Raw genomic sequence first — 17,354 nt, forward strand, 5'->3', positions numbered from 1 at the left:
CATGTAATATTTTGCCACAAGATAACATTTCCCATGTGGCACAAAAACATAGGGTCTTTGAAGTAAATTATTTAAGCTTTATTTACAGAGTTTCACTTTCACAAATCTGAAAGAATACAGACCACAGAGTCTCATTCACCAGGGCTAACTAAACTGGAATCTAACTGGTAACAGAGTCAGTGGCTTTTTATAAGTGTAGATTTTTTTAATCGATAAATTCTTACAAAAGAAAATCCTGTTTGCACTGCAGTCATTAACTCAACAAGACTCTCTTGTGAATTATATTTTCTGCAGAGTTGTTTTCACTGCATTTCACTTGAGAACACAAATAATATTCATAAATCAAACCATAAATGATATTTGTGTTTGTACGTAATCTCCATATTATGACCTTTTGAACATGGGCTATTGCATATTTCCAAAAACATTTAAAATGCATTAATAAATAAATAATTGTAGGGCTGCACTATTGTCTGTTCAACTGATCCTCATGGCCCTGAATCAGTAATGTGATTATACTCTCTATGGTATTAAAGGTGTTGATGGATTGATATGACAACAATAGCTACAACAAAAAGATGACAATTAAATCAATGTAAAAATAGCAGCATGAGAAATGTTTCCATGAAGACACACCCACACATTCCTGATAGTCCCTCGACTCCACAAGTGACATCAGACTAGGGCGCACTAACAAGCATAACACGTCTTTAATGAAGTGTGTATAGATTCGTGCAGATGTGTGAGTCAGCACACGTATGAATTCATCCAACACAGCATGGTTCATTTTAAGGGTAGACCGAGCTGGAGTTTTCAGCATATCTATCACCTTTGCTATTAAATATTATTTGAATATAATTTAATTATTAATAAATCTTCTATTTGAACCCAACCTATGACTTCGCTCAATGAGAAAAAAATAAATAAAACAAATCAAAACTACAAATCTAATTATTTTATTCACACACACACACACAAGCAAAAACGAAGAGAGTAAAACCTAAGCACCCCATAACAACTTGCTGAAACTCAAGTGTTCATGTAACCACAAAGCCTGGAAACATAAAAAGAAGTAACTTTCATTTCCTAATTATTACTGATGGGTCACATTATGTTAATGCTTTAGTAAAAGCTAATAACTGCTCGCTATCATACTCTACAAGCTACTGAATTCATTTTACAAAGCTTTGCTAATATAAACAATTGAAACACTAAATCAGAACATGTTTTTTTATTATTTATAATTTAAAATATGAGGTAAGAAACACGGTTTGCACCATAATAAATTGCAGTGAACCTCAGTACATTAACACTGCTACGAGAATGAAAAACTCCAAATAGCATCTTGTAGAAGCTAATTACATGGCATAAATTTACAATGAGCCATTTATAGAGTTAAAGGCTTCAACAGAAACAAAGGCAATTAAGAACAGAAAGAAATGAACACATAGCCTGATGACAATGCCCAAGGATTACATCTTGTTTCTGGAGACATTCCATTCCATTTGACAGGAAAAGAGATCATTTTAGACACTAACCATTTATATCTAAATTGATTATATGATTTGGAAAGAGAGAAGAAGCAGACTCAAAAATCTCTTAAGCCTAAAAACAAAAGAAAACATTAGAACGGGCATGCTTTTAAGTACTACTGATGTTTTGTTCTGCATTATGAAGCACATCAGAGAGAAACTGATTATCAAAAAAATAAGGAAAAGATGTAGGACAGGGACATGGTTCTATCTCTCAGTTATTTGGATGGAGGAAGATGTCAACTTGTATGAAAGGGGTGGAGTTTAAGTGGACTAAATGACTGGAGATGTCATACGTCAACAGAGAGAAGTCTGTCATTTTACTGGAAGGTTGAGTTTGAGTTATATTTTATTGTCCTTTACAGGAAATTTGTCTTGGACTCAAAGCTGCAACAATACACAACAACCACACACACACACAAAAAAACCCCACAGTTAATGTAATTTACAATTTAAAATCCTAATAGATACCCGTATAAAAGAATTCTTATAGTGATTACTTCTACATAATGGAACTCTATAACACTTCCCTGATGCCAGTTATTGATATGTTGAAAATAAAACATGACTTGAATCACTTACTATTGCTTGTGCATTCTTAAAAACCAATGACTCATAAATGGACTGAAGTGACATATACTCTCTTACACCTATGACTTTCATGGCAACTTTGACAAGACATACAAGCTGCGATTTTGATTGAACTGAAAGATTGCCATACCAAGCCGGCATTGCATAGTTCACGAAACTTCCCAAAACTGCTTGGTAAAACAATAACATAATATTTTTACTTACTCCGACCAACCTAAGCCTTCTTAAAAAATATAGTCTTTGCTGGAATCTTGAGCAGAGATAATCAATGTGGGCTTTCCAAGTCAATGAACGGTCAATGACCACCCCAAGATACTTAAATGTATCGACTTGTTCAATAATGTTACCTTGAATAATTACTGGACTGTAATCACCCAAACTTTTTGGGTCCACTATCATTTCCTTAGTTTTTCCAACATTGACAATAAGATTATTTATATTACACCACTGCACAAAGTTCCTAATTTCAGACTGATATTCTGTTATGTCCTGATTCTTTCCTAAAATACTTAGTATTACAGTGTCATCAGAGTATTTTATAAAATAGTTGTTCTTATTTCTACTAAAATAATCGTTTGTATATAAAGTGAACAGAATTGGAGAACATACACAACCTTGAGGGGCACCTGTACTAATTGATTTAACATCAGATAGTGTATCATTTACTTTAACACATCGAGTATGATTTGTTAAGAAGGAAAAAAGCCACTTAATAATAAAACGATTAACGTTAATTTTTATAATCTTGTCCAAGAGTAACTCTGGCTGAAGCATGTGAAAAGCTGAACTAAAGTCCACAAAAAGTAACCGTGCATAAGCATTAACGTTCTCTAAATTTTGTTCAAGTGAACAACAGTATTGACAGCATCAACAGTCCCAATAGCAACTGGTCTAAAATCATTATTATCAGAAGCACCAGATTTTTTGGGAACAGGTGTTACAATGGACTTTTTCCATAACAATGGGACCATATGATTGTCAAGTGATTGCTGAAAAATCGGGCACCATGCTGGGGTTAACTCCTCTACACACATCCGCAAAAGATGCTGCGAAATGCCATCCGGCCCAGTTGATTTCTTAGTACAAACTTTACAAAAAAGTGTAGTAACTTCATGAGTGTTCACAAATAATCTGGCTTCCGTACCATATTCAACAGTTTGTAAAATCACTTCCCATTCACTGACAAGATCATTATTATCAAACCGTACAAAAAACTCATTCATCTCATTTGCTTTCTTAAAATCATCAGTTGTTACAAAGCATTGTTTTTTAGAATCCATATTAGAAATTGTCCTCAAAGATTCCCACAATCTCTTATTATTCATAGATAAAAAAAGTGTTCAATATAGTCCCTTTTGCATTTCTTAGCTTCCAATAATAATTTATTCAGTTCCCTTTGTACAACCTTTAACTCAACCCAGTCCTTCTTCATAAAAGCTGCCTTTTTCTTATTGATGCCACTTCTTTTGTTATATGAGGCTTGTTGTTTGGGAACATCCTAACTTCCTTTTTAGGAAGTATTGTATCCACACAGAAACGAATATAATCAGTGGTCGTCTCTGTCACGGTGTTCAAATCTGCATCATAAAATACTGACCAATCCATACACAAAAAACACCCTCTTAATGCTTCCACATTCTCTTCATTCCATACTGTTACTGTCTTAACCAAGGGCTTATTCCTTTTCAAAACAGTTTTATATGTTGGTATCAAATGAACTATATTGTGGTCCGATGTTGATAAGGGGGGTTTAATTTTGGCCTTGTAAGCCTCCCTGATATTATCATAACATTTATCCAGAATACTGTTGTTCCTTGTCGCACTTTTAACATACTGGTAGAAGCCTGGCAAAAATGACTCAAGTTTACACTGGTTAAAGTCACCCATGATAAGAACTGGAGCACCAGGGGTTCGCTGTAGTTGTTTCTGAATACAGTCTGATATGCATGAGGCAGCTCTGGATACGTTGCCGTTAGGAGGGATATACGCTACACACAATAAAATACTGCCAAACTCTCTCGGGAGATAAAAAGGTCTTAAACTTAGGCTGAGATATTCCTCTGACCATCATGGCCTCCTAATCATCCCCCATACACTGATTGGCTGCATCACTCCGTCTCCTCTCCACCAATAAGCTGATGTGTGATGGGTGTTCTGGCGCAATATGGCTGCCGTCGCATTATCCAGGTGGATGCTGCACATTGGTGGTGGATGAGGAGATTCCCCCCCTTCCATGTAAAACGCTTTGAGTACCCAGAAAAGGGCTATATAAATGTAACAAATTAATTAATTATTATTATTAGATGCATGTCTTTCACGGTATATATGGGATGGGAAACGTCCTCGTATTAAACTGACTACCTTTCATCGATGTTGATTACATGGAGGTCTTTTTTCCCCTAATTTTAGACTATATGCTCAAGTCTTTTCCCTCTGCCCTTTATCAGTTTGGTTTGATCCTGACGCTTCTGTGTCTTGGAGAGCAATTGAGAAATCTATTGTTTATCTGTATAAATTGATGCATCTTGTTTTTTCGGGAGTTCTGCTTAGGCAGTGTAAATCTCGGTTTGGTCCCGTTGTAACCCACCTCCTCTCCACGTGGAGGGATGTTGAAAGACGTTCACGACTAGCTACAATATGGCATAGGCATTCACCTATTTTCCACAATAATAACCTTTTGCAGGCAGTACTCAATTTCATTTTCCGCAATGGACTCATAGTAAAGTAAACACTGGGAGATATCTATGATGATAGTTGTATAATAATCAATATAATCTGCCAGGCACCTCCTTTTTTATGTATTTGCGTATTAGATCGGCCCAACGGGCATATGGGGTGCCTTGGAACTCTCAACTGTCTGTTCACCCTTTGCACAAACTAATCCTTCCTTCTGAGGAATCTCCCTCCTCTGCTTCAGTTATCTATCTCTTTCTTCTTGAGCATTACTTGACTCCAATGAAACGTTTTTATATGAATCTGTCGTCTTCCCTCTCCGACAGATTCAGCCCCCCTCTCTCACCTTTTTGGACTCAGCTCTCACAGGACCTATTATATTTGTTGGGTAATGAGATATGTTTGACTCCGCGCCATTTTTTCATGAATGACTTTTGGGACTTCAACTTGTCCGTCCAACAAAGATCTTTACTGTTAGCTGCTCTCACAGCAGCAAAAAAAATTGTTGGTCAACCGGTGGAATCCTCCTCACACAATGGACAGACGAACCTGGACTGTGTATTTGTTGTACATTATCTCGATGAAACTCTCTACTTCTCGTATACATGGATCTAATGAGAAAACTGTTCATTCATGGCATTCAGCTTTTATTGTTGTCTTCGTTTCTAAAATCTTTGTAAAAATTATTTTATTGTTATTTATCTATTAATAGATGAATTTCAATTTCATATGTCTCTGTGGAACAGAACATATTCTGAAGAATGCTGGTGACCCAACAGGTTTCCATTGATTTTCACAATATGGATAACAATAACAATGGAAGATAATGAGAACCAAAACCATTTGCTTGGCAACATTCTTCTAATTATCTTCTGAAATGTTCCACAGAAGAAAGTAAATCATATAAGTTTGGAATGACATGAGGCGATTAGGCCTAAATGATGAAAAAAATTAAATAAATAATAATTAAAAAAATAGAGTACTTTTTACTATACTGTACCTTTAAGGGTACCTAAAAGCACATTTTAAGGGACAATCTTAGTGTAGAAAATAAATCCAAAACTACAACCGAGGTAAGAAAAAAGACAATAAAATAGCTCAGAGTAATTAAAAATGTATTATTTTTCCCAATATTTGTCTCTGTAATGTATTTTTATGCTTTATTAAGAATATTCATGTTGTTAGCCTAGCAACATGCTAACAGCAAACTCTACTTCAATCAATGATGAGTCCGGTGGAGTTGATGTTCAAATTCAGTTACTTGGCTAATGCCTAAGGAGGAAGCTCACTAACCAAATAACTTGATTTATCTTAATAACTTATTTTCCTCAATCAGCTTGTAACTACAATAGCCATTTATCCTTAGTACAAAAACACTTCCTGTGCTCTTCCAAAACCTCCACATGAGATTTAGAGCAGCCCATGGCACCGCATGCGGCCTGACTGTATACTCCATCCTGGTATAGCCTATTAATGCAAGAAAGTGTGGCCGGAAATCCTCCACATGGATTTCACCCCAATCCCTAAATCAGGATTTAATCACACAGTTCCCATCACGGCCAAACATCTCGGCTCTTCCCCACAAAAACACAGAGGGCATGGCGGCTGCGAGCTCTATACATGATAATACAGTAGCCTCCCTGAACAATACTTCTCTAAGCTGCCTGGGAAAAATAAGTCCTCCATTCACAGGGATGAAAGGGGGGGATTTGTCGCCACGGCTGTGGATTGATACCGCAGCTATTCCCTATGACGGTTTACTTGAGCTCACCACCCCCCATCTATGAATACTTCCTGCTTGAATGGTGGCGGCAGACACCTTTTGCGACAGAAGCATCCTCGCAGCTCTCAGAGAGGGTTTATTTGAGCCCATTACCCAGAAAGCTCCCTTCTTGGGCCTAGTGGAAGACGAATGCAGCATGGCAGAATTTTGTCATCTGTCATGGGGAATTGATATCAACCTGTCAGTTGTAAGAGGTTACACAGAGAGCAAACCAAAGGGTGAAAGCATCGATCTAAATGGCACTGAAAATCCAGACAGACTTCAGTCCAATGAAACGTAAAGATCAATGTGCTTGGGTGGTTTAGACAAAAATGCAATCTCTGGACACGCAAATATATTATAACGAAAATGTATTTTTCGAGGGGCCATTATGATGGGAAATCTGCTGAGAGCTGAACAAATATAAAGCAGCCAGGGTTTCTGTTTAGCATGGTACTTGGCTTGGTAAATTTGAATTCTGGTACTACTGGATTTGAGAAGAATTACTCTTATACACAGTCAATATTTTTATTACGTGTCCAACACACAATTGTGGCCTGGTAATATTATAAAGTCATAAAAACCATAAAATAAACACATTACTTGAAAATAAAATAAACATTAACTGAAATAAAATAACATATTATAAAAAAATAAAATAAAATAAAATAAAACTTTATTTCAACTACACTGTGAAAAAATATATATATTCTTTTGAAGTTTAAGTACTTTTTAAAATTAAATTCTATTTAATTTTTATACTTCAAAATTGTTTGTTTAATATAATGGAAAACTTGCTGTTTTTGTAATTTACTAGCAATTTCTCAGTGAAAACTGTTTTGCTACTATCCACCCCCCCCTTATTTTTAGTGTCTAAAGTACACACAACTGTGACCTGGTAGGGGACAAGACAGGATTATCATCATTAAATAAACTAAATAAAAACTAAAACCATATAAAAAACAATCATCAATTGACAAACTAGACATTACCTGAAAAAAAAAAATAAATAAATAAATAAATAAATATATATATATATATATATATATATATAAAACTTGTTTTATTTTAACTACACTGTGGATATATATATATATATATATATATATATATTGAAGTTGTAAATAAAACAGGTTACTGGAATGCTTTTTACAATTAAATTCTTTGTAATTAATTGTGATTACATATTTTTAATGTGTAAAGCACTCACAACTGTCACCTGGTATGTGACATGGGGTTATTATCATTCAATTAACTAAATAAAAACTAAAACCATTACAATAAATAAAACAAACAAAGTGAAATAAAATAAAATGTAAAAATATATTTTATATATAGCTGTCAGTACAACATTTTTCATTTTCAATCAGTTTAAAATAAATTAATAATACTAATAATACTAAAATAAACAACAATTCCTAAAATAACAAAAACTAAATACCAGTTTTACTACAAACTAAAACTAATATAGACATACAAAGTTCCATAAAATATCCTAAATTCGAAATATTACCAAAAACTATATTGATGAGACTAAAATAACGCTGGGTTGGGATCAACTGGGCTCTTAGCATAGGTCTGGCACACTTTCACGGCCACAGAAACACATACAAAACTGTCACAGAGTTTTCCTAGAATGGGGACCCATGGGGCAGAACACAGCAATGACTTTGCCAAAAGGGAGAAAGAGGCAAAGGGACAGACAAAAGAAAAGCTGAGGAGATTAATGAGCCTAAATTCTGTTTTTTTTTCCATTTAAACAGTGTTACATTTGTTAGGATAAACTTAGGTTAAAGGTGTCCCACATGCCCTGGTGCTCTGAGGGTAGAGGTTAGTGGTTCGGTTCAGGTGTTAGACTCCAGCAGGAGGGTTCATTGGCCCACTAGCGTCTCCTGTGGGACGACAGCAGACTTTTTAAACAGAACTGGCCTCTGCCCTTTCAAACCCTCGTCTACAGCCTCCAGAGAACGGAGTCACCTCTAAAGCTCACTGCGAAAGCTGGAGTTTCAGGGAAAACCAGGAGGGATTACAGGGGCTTCTGAGCTTAACTGATGTACAAGGCTGCCTAAAGTGAGGCACGAAAAATTAGCCCTCATAATCACCTTGACTTTCACTGTGATGACACCTCGCTTTTTTCCACCTCAGGTGTTGAAGTAAAGACTTAGACACACGGAAAGCATTTAGCAACTTACTGACGTATATATTAGACACATCGATTTCACAAAGAGATGGAAAACAAGCCCAGAAGCCTTGTGGATCCTGTGTTAGCACATTTGAAACAACAACACTGGATGTTAGATTACAATAGACAGCTACATTTGTGGTACATGAGTACCTGGCTGTGTACAATGGTAAGGTATTCAGAGTGGTTTGTTGGCGCATTGTAATGCAGTTGCTTACTATTCCAAATAATAAAAAGGCCATTTTTTAAGGATTTTCTGGACCTTAGATATGACTTCTAGATATGGGACAATAAGTTATCTAGCTTGGGTCCTTTAATCTAGATTTGTTGTTGTTGTTGTGTTATGTTATGGTTTAAAAATACTAAAAACTAAAACAATAAGGCTGACACTTTATTTTAAGGTGCCTTTGTTACATGTGTTATACATGTACTTACTATTAAAATAACAATAAAGTATGCATAATTACATGCAAGTAACCCTAAACCAAACCCTTATCCTAACCCTAACCATATCGTAAGTACATGTAGTTAATTACCCAGTACTTACATGTATAATTACACTGTAACAAGGACAACTTAAAATAAAGTGTTACAACAATTTATCAATGTAAAATGAATGTTGTGAGGCTTATTTTTAACATCACAATTTTAAATAAATATAAAATTAGTTTTACTTTGTTCATTTTTAGTTTTCACACACGACAAAATTATTCAAACATGTAATTATTTATTTATTTGAAATATTTATTAATTGTAATTTGTTCTGCAAGGATGCATTAAACAGTAAACAGATTTAGAATGTTACAAAAGTTTTCTATTTCAAATAAATTATTTGACTTTTCCTAAAAGAGTCTTGAAATAAAATGTATCTCACTTTTCACAAAAATTAACTAGTAATTTCTAGTAGTTCTACTAACTAGAAATGTTTCTTAAGCAGCAAAGCAAATTATTAGAATGATTTCTGAAGGATCATGGGACACTGAAGACTGAAGTAAGGATGCTGAAAATTCAGCTTCGCATCACAGGAATAAAATTATGTAAAAAATACATTCCTTTTTAATATTATTTATCGTGTGTGTGTGTGTGTGTATATGTGTGTATATATATATATATATATATATATATATATATATATATATGTGTGTGTGTGTGTGTGTGCAACATCAGACAAAACCAATAAATAGCGATAAATACATTTATAGGATTTGTGGTTATTCATGGAAAGCCAATCATAAGCATCTTTTTATGAAACAAAATGCTCTAAAGGGTCTTGGTCAAGCACTGTTGTCACAGAAACAACCCAGCTCATGACCCCTGTGGATGACACACAGAGGAAGACAATCCAAGCAAACAACCCAGAGCTAAAAGAAAATGAGCTACACAGAGCTCTATTTGATCTTGAGGGGCTAAAGAACAGATGGTCAGAGTTCATATATAAATACACAGATAAAATAAGATTATTAATTGATGCATTGACCATTTTGCAAAAGGAGCTAAATTAGACCAGAAGCCAACAGAATAGGAAGGAGAGAGTTCAGCCTAGTGTCAATTAAACTGATTGGAGCCCACTAGGATCCTAAATTCTTGTTTTTATAGATTGTCATAAATACAGCCTTGGCTTGTGAACTTCGATTGACCTCCACGTGGAGTCAAGTCAATATCTTCCTCTGCAAGTCTAGTTAAAAGCAGCACAGAGCCAAGCAGCTAACCGTCTCTGCTTCACTCAACATTCATCTACCAAAGAGTTTCTAGATGTACTCAATGCAATATAGGTTATGAACATGGCTCTTTTATGTTTTACTATTGTATCTCAGGCAGATGTATTGTGGTTAGAGTGTCAAGGAGCATGAGGTTGGTTTCTTCTGGTATGGACTCTGAGGACCCAAAACGTAATCAACTTGAAAGGTCTGTCACACAAACACACGTGTTCCAGCCTCTCGCTGCGACCGGCGATGTTGATAGATGGTGAATGTCACCTGGCTCTCAGGGAGGATAGTTCTTGGCTATATCACTGCCACAGGCAGTAAGCAGTACTGTGAGAAGTAAAGCATAAAAAAAATTATAAAAAAATTAATAAAATAAAATATAGTTTTATAATAATTAAGCCACATAATTTACATAAATATTATTTATGTAATTTAGCTACATGTAAAAAAACTTAATATTTAAATTATGTAATATATATATATATATATATATATATATATATATATATATATATATATCACTGTGCTCAAAATACCAAATGAAGTAAAAGATAAAGTCCATGGTTATAGTCATAACAGCTATATTGAGGTTTGTCTGATTATATGCTATATGTGTGGGGCCTGCAGTCAGGCTGAGCCTTCTGGCAATTTGACCCCTCTCTATCCAAAGGGAACTAACTGACAGACATGTTAACTCTCTGCTCAAAGCACTTTGGTACGAGAGCCATTCTCATCAGTCCAGTAATCTGTCCTGCGTGTCCAAAATATCGGGAACTCTCTCTGTGATGTATGCCTCCTCCTGAAAAAAAAAACATCATGCGTCTACTTTATTAGACCAAAAAAGCCAAAGCACAAGGGAGAGAGTCTGACACCCACATAAACAAAGACCCTTTGAACAAAACAACTAGAACTGAAACTGAATACTTTTTATTCAGCTTTTTGTATGTACAATACAATGTGGCCTATTCATACCAAGTCTGAATTCATGGCATAAATAGGTGTTTATAGTTTTCATGTAGCTCAATCAGACTTTGTGAGAACAGGCCTTGAGAGTTCCTAGTGTGATATCTGTTGTTTTTATGCTAAAAGGCGCAATATGTATGAAGCAGGTGCTTATCTGGGTGTGATGTCAGGAGAAGTTGACTGAAACATCTTGCTGACCCACGTAATGAGCTCAGCCAGCCAGCTGGCTGCCGTCCACTTCTAGCCTTCTTCGTCTCATGTGATATTCCTCACTCATGGCCAAGAACAGGGTAACATGGATGCTGAAGGTTAATATACACCAAATCCCACTGATTCACCTTACCAGGAGTAAATCACCCTCGCTGTCAATCTCACAATAAAGAGATGTTCAGCAATGTTGACGACGCTATTCTTCAAGCTACTTACAATGCATATCAACTACAGTTAAATTACACGTTTGAAAGAGTAATTAGCTATAAAAAAGCTCATTTTAAATGCACAACTATCAGGTGACTTATCTTTTTATATTATTATGTTATATATGGTTTTGAATAATATTTAAATAATTTTTATAATATAATATAATATATATATATATATATATATATATATATATATATATATGCATTAACAACATTTGAACAGAGAAATATACTCAACCAATTACACTTAAAAAAACACCATAATAATTTATAATAATTCAGGTCCACTTTATTTTAAGGTAACACTGTTACACATGTAAATCAGACTAGTAAGTACTAAAAATAATTAAAAAAAGACAAATCGGCCACCATAACTAAAATATGCAGTTAAGTTAGTTACTCCTGGAAGCGAAGAAGCAGAAGTGAGAATCATTGCCATGTTCTGTTAGTTTAGTTTGAGGGTTGTAATAACCCAGAAGCCCCATGAATACATGGTGCCTTATAATAGGAATTAAAATCCATGAGGACAGGCAGGCAGACAATCGTCTTCTCCATAAACGCTAGCAACATTGCCTGTAACAGGATTCACATGACCACAATGAGCAAAGTCAGTTGCTACGGTTATACTGAGTAACCTGGCTTGGGGCACTACTGTCAGAGAGAGAAAAAGAAGGAATAAAAACATGGGGAAAAAAGCCATATCAGTACAGACCCCATAATCCTTAAGCGCTGCCATTACTATCACAATGAACAGGGAAAAGAACAGCCAACGCGTTACTATTGGGGGGGGGGGGGGCACTTTTATTTTGATAAGAGCCACCCCACTGTGTAATCATAATGGGAAAATAATTAGCACGCATAATTACGCTAAGTAATGGGAAATGCCAAGCACTCAGCTTGCACTGTGGTGGGTGTGAGCGGCACTGGTTAACATTGTTATGAGCGCACTGTCAGATATTAAAGGGAATGGTCACATGACAGACAACATAACACATGGTGCGGTCACATTTCTGTAAATTTTCACATTAAAAATACAGTCTTTTCCATAGGAATCCACATGATTGGAAATTTAGCGTGAGTGCGAAAGACTTCCGCGCACAGATTTTGCAACAGGTTCAAGTTGGTCACATGATTCACCATGTTGACGAAAGAAAGTTGCTTGGTTTGAAAGTGACTTCGAGTAGCTACAGTATTGTCAACAGACAATGGCCTGCCAAATTATCCAAATTTAGCTAAGTTTACACCACATTCAGGCTAACGTGCTGTTCACCGTCTAGCATTTATTACACTTAAAAAAATAAAAATAAAAAAAGCACAGAAAGTTGCTTAACTTGAAAGTAACTTCTGTGTTTTTCACACATTGCAAAACTATTGACAATAAACAATCAACTTTTTTTTTTTTGCTTGTGAAATTATTGAAATTTCACTCACATTACCACATATTTAGGCTAAAACACTGCTAACTGCCTAGCATCCTATTTTAAACTAGTTGCAGACTTACTAACCTAAAAAAAATGTGCTTAGTTTGGAAGTGATTTTCGTGTGAGCTCTGCTTAATATGGTGCTACACTACTGTCAACAGAAAATCGATTTTTCCCTATTTAGGCTAACAGACCGCTGACTGTCTAGACTCTTAATTAAACCTGGTTTCAGACTAACTAATAGTAAAAAAAGCTTGGTTTCAAAGTGACTTCTCTGTAAGCTGTGCTTCACACATCGCTAAACTATTGACAATATACAACAAGCTGTTTTTGCTCGCAAAATTGTCAATTTTGCTATTGTAACCTTACATTAAAAGTCATTGCACACTGAGTCCAAAATTTTCATCCTAAAAAAATAAATATGACCTCACGTTGTGTCAATCACGTTTGCACACTGCCTCCGAAACTTTTGTCCATCAAAAAAAAAATTGGATCACGTTCGATTTTCTGCGTTTTCGCATCCGTATCATGCATTATGATAGGAAAGAATGTGGAATACAAAAAAAAATGGAAAAACGCATGCGAAAATTTTGGACTCAGTGTGCAATGACCTTAAGGCTAACTGTCTAGTATCCTTACTTCTCAGCCTCACTAATCTAAAAAAAAATCTCTTTAATGTTTTGACAGTAAAACAAAGGCTGAGTAACACCAGAATAAGCCAATATATCAAATCTAACATGTAAAAATCATGCTGAACAAGTAAAGCTTAAAGTTTGTGTGCGGTTATGACCATTGCGCAAGTACTGTAATTGAAAATAAACATTCATGAAGCTGACAAGGGTATTTTGCTGAAGTTGTCTTCAGAGGAGGGTGATCTACTCTCGGTCTCTCTCCAGCGAAGTCATTTACGGAAGAGATGGGTGGACTCATCCGTCAAGTGGATCACGCCATTGCGCTGCAAACCCGAGATTGCTACATTTGTATTGATTTACCCTGAAAAGGTCCTCTGATAATTGCAACAACAATCTCTTCAAGTCAAGAGCACAAATTTAGAGTTTATCCTGTCCCTCCCCTCGCCTCCAGTCCTCCACGGGGGCAGCCAAGTCAGGTAGACACTAATGTGCTCACTGGCGTCCTCTGTTTAATGGTAGACCAGTAATGATGAAGAGAGGAAAACTAGACAGACATACACAAACGCACACTAAACGAGCTCTTAGAAAGCCGACATCATTGTGTGAGCGACAGCAAAGGGTATTCTTAGATAATCAGGAAGTCTATGCTGCAGCTTGACTGTTGTCATTTCATGTACAGTGTGCTTTACGTTGGATAATGAGATAAAGCTAGCATGACCCGAATGCCATGAGCCAATCCTACAAGGCAGATGTCCAACTATTTGCTCAGATCTGATCAATGCTCTCTTGGAGTAAACAGGGCCTGTGTCATATAACAACACATCTGATTGGGGTAGAGGAACGATATATAATACATACAATATAATCATATACCTGTCTTTTAAATGCATTTTTATTCTGTGGAATACAAAATAAGACATTCTGAAGGGCTCTGTACAAACAGTGAAAGTCAGTGGGGTCCAAAATAGTCGTAAAGAAGTTCTGCGTCTTAATAAATGCAATTCTTGTCAAGAAAAAAAGAGACAGAAGCAGCAGTTGTGAGTGGGTGGCCAACCCTAGCTCCGCCTATATATTGTTCTCTGAATAATACAAAATTAATACAGAAGTAAATGATTTCATTTTTAGATCACTAATGTCTTTAATTACAGACAAATCTCATTCTCTTCTTCAAATCATGCAGCCTACAAAAGTCATTAGCTAAAAAAGTCAAAATAAACAATTCCCTTTCTTTGTGTTTTCAGTTAACCTTCACTTAAACTAACAGCTTAGCCTACTAGCTTAGCAAAGCGCTAATTGATTTTTGATCAGACGTTGACAAAAGTAAATCTGGCATGACGATAGCCTCAACAAAGAAAGTCAAGGCTTCGAAAATTGCAAGTTTCGCAGTAGAAAGTATGAAAATGTCGTGATTCACTCAAGACGACAGCGCATTAAAATTAAGATAGAGTTCATTTTTACTCAGTCTGTAAAAGAGGTCCGTATTTCTCTCACCCCTGAATGCCAAAGTGAGCTCTTGTGAACCGGATCACTTGTGAGTGAGACCACTGGGCTCTACCTCTGAATATAATGATCCACTCACCATCAGCAGACAGCTAAACTCACTTGAGTGTAAAGTAAATTAAAAGAGCAATGTTGGCTGTACTTGCAGGGGATTATGGGGCGGCCAGCACCGCCTCGGCACCTCACCTCCACTGGACTCCCTAATACAGCGGGCTGTTTACTCAGGCTTTGGAGTTATTCCCCTGGAATTAAGCCCTGGTACCCACCTGTCAATCACCCAGCCCCTGCTTCAGCCCATTTAAAGCCCCAAATGGTCGCAGAAAAGCTCTTTTTAGCTGGTGAGGGCACTGGACCAGCTGGCCTGACGGAGAAGAGGAAGACATTCCTCGCTCTTCCGCTTCCCTACGTTTGGAGTCGGGATGCAAACACGAGAGAGGATTTGCCAGTTAATATCAAGACTTCATCTGCGGCCTCAAGAATGCAAGAAGCACGTGTAAATATGAATATAATATCAGTTGTGTGTTCGCTGCCACTTCTGTTTGACTCACAACGCAATATGACAGCAGGTGTGTGCGCGTGTGCGTTCGTGCATGACTTATTCAGCAGTGGGTGATTAATGGGCACTTGGGTAGGCTCTCTGTTAATAAGGTGGGAGGTATGAAAATCGGATGTACCTGTTAATATTAGTTTTGACTAATGATTCCTCCTGTTAGTCAAGCTCAAAAGGGGTCTAATGAGGGTGACGTCTGGTTATTAATGAAGCAATACAATGTTTATCATGCACCGCATTGCTAGCAAATGAATGGGTGTGAAATTTGATCTATTCCAATGTAATTGAGCCACATCTATCTTTGAATTACATTCTTAGAGTTGGAATGAAGGGCTTGGGGAATAAGAGACACTGAGCCGTTGATTAGTCTCGCTGGGTTATGACGAGAAGCCCATGCCTCTAATTCACCTTTCATTCATTACAACTCTATCCATCATGCTTACAGCCATCAGCATTCAAAATCCCGCCCGTGAAAGGCAATCACAAACTTGCCACACCTCTCCTGCCCTTAATTTGTCCAAGCGCAATGTAGAAATGGACATGCATTTAAAAAAAGGGATTATAAGCATTATGTGGAGACTGTAATGTGTGCATAAATTGATGCATCTATTAATTAATTCCCACATGTATTATGTGAAGCAGATTTGAACAATTTTAGTGAATGGACTACTCAATTAGATAAATGGTTCTGCAAAATGTCACTAGGATAAAAAAACTAAACAAAAAAAAACATTAAGTAGAATATTACAATTTTGTACAATTTTGTCTAAATGGCAAAACACTTAAAAAATTAAAATCAGTTGTTTTAAATGCTATTACTGAGTTTAGACAACTCTATTATCTAACTCTTAATATTAACGTACATTATGAAAAATGTAAAAATAGGGAAATGGGAATGCACTAAATGAAAAAATTTTTTATTAAATCAGACAACACATTATATGGTCTGTAAACTCTAATACTGGCCATTATATCCCATAAAGGATTGGATTAAAATTAAATAAAAATGTAATAATAATTAATAAGTAATAATTTTCAGTTTGCCTCGTTACATTCTATTCCTAACAAGTCTCAGAATATCTCACAGATATAGATATTTTTCTATTCATATATTTAAATGGTCTGTAAAATAAGGCCAATTTCCACTTGTTTTTCGTATGTGTCTTATTTATGTAAAACCACATCACATCTCTCTTCCCGAACAGAGCTCTTCATCACCTGTTCCAGGATGCTAATGAAAACTTTAAATCGCTTGATTTGGCATCGTGGTACAATTCTGTCTCAGTGACAAGGGTATGAAATTGAAACCTGGTCATCTGTTTAAATATCCCAGTTATTGTCAGATGCTAATGAAAACAATCTTTCACGGTTAAATTTGTGTGGAGAAATTACATAAAAAAACACATAAACCAAGAGGGCC

At 36.0% G+C, this 17,354-nt stretch overlaps 1 protein-coding gene across 1 annotated transcript in view; it reads right to left on the reverse strand.

Annotated features, from left to right (window-relative positions):
- Positions 1-17,354, reverse strand: part of LOC306855032 (neuroligin-1-like) — a gene marked incomplete at its 5' end in the record, with an annotated part of 138,153 nt that overhangs the window by 107,222 nt on the left and 13,577 nt on the right. The window lies entirely within an intron of this gene.

Source organism: Barbus barbus, assembly GCF_936440315.1.
Source record: "Barbus barbus genome assembly, chromosome: 35".
Classification (NCBI taxonomy): domain Eukaryota; kingdom Metazoa; phylum Chordata; class Actinopteri; order Cypriniformes; family Cyprinidae; genus Barbus; species Barbus barbus.